Below are 4,017 nucleotides of genomic sequence, written 5' to 3'. Positions count from 1 at the left end.
CCTTTAAGTTCGTCATCGCCGACCGGATCCCATTCATACATTTATCGAATGAATAACGTCCCCATGGAAACTTCTCACAAGCATCCAAATCATCAATAACACTCAGAATAAACTGATCTATGTTTCCATCGGCCTTTGACTTCGCTACCACTATCTTTCTTAAGAAGTACAAGATAGTCAACTTCCTCCGGTCTGTACTGCTTTTCTGCATTTCCTCTAGTTTTGCTTCCACATCACTGATTTTGATTTTATCATTTCTTCCAAACACCCTCTGAACACACTTGTAAGACCACAACTTTTTATCCTTATAATAAAAAGTGGGGTAATCATGGCAGTCCAATCTAGTTAAAAGTGCATGTTCTCTCAACGAATACCTAACAGGGACTCTATTTACCAGAAACCAGCATTCTCTTTGCATTTCCGTACGAGCTGTGCGAAGAAAAAGCATCCACATGCCTTGAATCATGTGATTTGGCTCCTGAGGCATATGGAATATGAAACGATCTGACCCGTTTTTTTTTTTTAAATAATAAATAATAAACTACAACTAGTGGTCCCATACCCACTAGCCACCTAACCACAAGCACAACCGACAGCTGAAATAACATATACCAATATCCAAACAATAATCCAATAAATAATAACCAATAATCAAATATAACAATACTCCAATATCAAACAACAGGAAACAAGGAACCAGCAACCTAGCAAGTTCTAAAGACCCAACTCTAGCAACCTAGCAATGCCAGACAACATCCAGTCGAGTCCCTAGAACATCCTCTTCTTCATTGCCTTGATTCCACGTTCACACTTTGCCCTTACTTGCATCACAAATACAAATTGCAATGCATGAGTATTTTATAAACACTCAGTAAGGCAATCCTCCCATCTACTAGGCTATACACACAAGCAATAGAGATACTCTAACCATCACACAACAATCAACAAACAAACCATGCATTGCATCGACCGACACAAAGCTTGCATCAACCGACACCAACAGGGAACAACATCGACCGACACATGGTATGCATCGGTCGACACAAGGTTCACTTGCATCGACCGATGCTTCCACTTGCATCGACCGACGCATGCTCAACATCACGCGAAAACCCTAATTGCATCGACCGACGCCTCCACTTGGCATCGACCGATGCTCCTAGGTCAATCCGCGCCCTTCTCGCACATACATCGACCGACGCACATAGTGCATCGACCGATGCGCATGCCGAGCATAGTTTTCCCCAAAGCTTCTCGCCGGATCTCCGTTCCTGCAACCACAAGAATCGATCCCAAGCCACAAGAAAGCTTCCTAACGCCTCAAATAACCTTCTAACAAGCCTAACCACACATAAACAAACAGATCAGAGGAATCTCCAGCTTAGATAAGCCATGGTCATGCACTTACCTTTGCCAAGACGAATCTGAACCTTAAACCAACAAGAAGACACCTCCAGGAAGCTCCTACAACGATCCCAGCTTCCAATCCAAGAACTCACCATGAACACTCAAGAACACCAAGAACTCTTCTCTCCCTCTTTCGTTTCTCTCAAAAGCGGCTAAACACGCCTAATGAGACAAAACTCGAGTTTAAGAGTTTTCCTAACCCAAAACGCGGCGTTTAACTTAAGTCAAAACGCATAAACTCAACCCTGCATCGACCGATGCAATCCCTAAACCGGGATTTCGGTTCGCGGGTGTTACAAAATATGTGCTTAAACTGAGAATGCTCTCTAAACCATTTCCGTTCTAGCTCAAATTGATCAATGTAATTTACCGTCTGTGTAATGACCCTCACCAAGGGGTAAAATTTAAAATAAAAACCCCTGGTCCAAGGACGTGCAAGGGACACAAATGGAAGACAAGGAAGGAGGGTAGAAGAATTACGGAAGTAATGTCCGAGAAATTCTGGATGAATCGAGAGATGGCCAATGGTACCATGTACCATGTACCGTACCGGACGTACATGCACGACCGAACGTACCAGATGAACGCCGAATGGACAAGGACGTGAAGCAAGAGTGGGAAGGAGTCCACTAAGGAAGGTGAATAATTTATTGAAAGTGGAGTTAGTGGAATCTCCACTAAGTGATTTTTAAATGACTAAATTAATTTAAGTGGGATTTTCCACTAAGAAATAATTTATTCAAGAGGAAGAAAGTGGGAGACAAGGTGGGATTCTCTTGGACAAGTGTTGGACTTATTTATTAAGTGTCCACACATGGAGATTAATGGTTTTGAAGATGAACACACTTCAACCATGCATTGGGCCAAGTTTTCGCCCATTCTCTCTATTTAAATGCCTCCATCCTCTCATTTTTTGCAAAAAAAAATCTAAGGGTGAAGAAGAGAGAAAGAGAGAGAGGAGAGTAAGAGAGAAATTAAGAGAGAAAAGGAGAGAAGAGTTGCCGCAAGGGAGAAAGAGCGAAGGAGAAAGGAAGCAAGACAAGACTATCGACTACTGCAAGTGTTGAATCGAGTGGGAAATCGATTTCAACAAGGGAAAGGACTCAAGTGTGCCATGAAGGAGCCTTATCAAGAAAGTCCGACCACTCCTTACCAGAGATCGCCGGTTTTCTGTGAGTTCAGGCACATATTTCGCCGGGCTAGATGGGGATTAAAGACATCCATCTAGTGCACGATTTGCATGAGCATTTAGTTGCATTTTTACTTGAATTTCTTTTGTGATCTTTTTGTTTAAATGCATGTGCTGTGAGGTTACACCGGTTGCTAGTTCGAAATGTTCTAGTAACAAGGATGGTAACTAAGTTAAGATACTTGTAAAATTATGAGCCTAAAAACCATAAAAACTCAAGTATCAAATTTGGTGAAGTTTTAATACGTTTTAGTCCGCGAGAAATTCCGGCTAGCGTAGTAAGATTGGGGTATTGTTATCCTTCCAATTCCGTACCACATGCAGCCGCGACATGCAACCCATGTTCGTGTGTTTGTAGGGTTGGTTGAATCAAACTTTGGCACTAGGCCTTATCCAAAAACTCTAAGATCTTTTGGTATCGGTTTTGTAATAAACTCTTTTCATCTAATAAAGTATTCGGATTTCTGTTAAACGGGCGAGTGGTACTGATATAGACTTTGTCCGAGTCGGCTCAATGCACGGCGAGTCTGTAGGGTTATAAAGCCTTAAGGATGTGCTGTGTGGTCGGGAACCTCACCGATGGACTGGCCAAAGGGTCCTGATTCGTTCTTGCACCCGGCCGGATCGGTTGTGAACGTTTCCATAGTGGCGTCCCGGTGCCGTCCGCGGTCCGCCCGGCCATACGGTGGTTCGGGGGCGTTACAGTCTGCGTCATAGTATACCTTGTGCCTAGTTTACAACTCTTGGTGTATTCAAGTGGATAGAAGAACATATCCTCTGGCTGCAGCGGTTGCTCTTCATCATCATCATTTGTATCCTAAAAATTCATACCAATTCACTTACTTAATCCTAATACAACAAATTTTCTTCTTTACTAGTTGTAAAGAACCACTAGTACTCATGCTATTGTACCTGAGCATCTGAGATTTTTTCTTCCCCATCACCTTCTGCTTCTCGTTCTTCTGTTGCTTGTGATAGTTCTGTGGGAGGTGATGGTTTTGTGAGAGGATTAGTTTCGTCGGGAGTTTCTCCTATTTCTTCAACTGCTATTTCTGTGGAGTCATATATTCTACCACCATCTCTTACAATAGCCATTGCTAACAACAAAAAGAAACCAAAACAAAACAAATTACATTATGAAAAATACCAAAGAACAACCAAAACACAACATGATAAATCACTACTAATATGATTACCTACGACTGAATATGATAGAAAACTAGAAACTAACTATTAAGATGCCAATTTCGACAAAGAAGATGAAAGTAGGCGACAGATCTTACAAAGAAGTTGAAGAACACAGTCGGACCTCATTGGGGAGAAAGGTCGATGGAATAGATGACTAGCCGGGAGAAGAGTTAACGCCGGACCTCATCGATTCAAGCGTTTACTTGTCGGAAAAAAGGAAAAACTTTTCGGAA

Source organism: Camelina sativa, chromosome 8 (assembly GCF_000633955.1).
Source record: "Camelina sativa cultivar DH55 chromosome 8, Cs, whole genome shotgun sequence".
Classification (NCBI taxonomy): Eukaryota; Viridiplantae; Streptophyta; class Magnoliopsida; order Brassicales; family Brassicaceae; genus Camelina; species Camelina sativa.
This window is presented reverse-complemented; position numbering follows the sequence as displayed.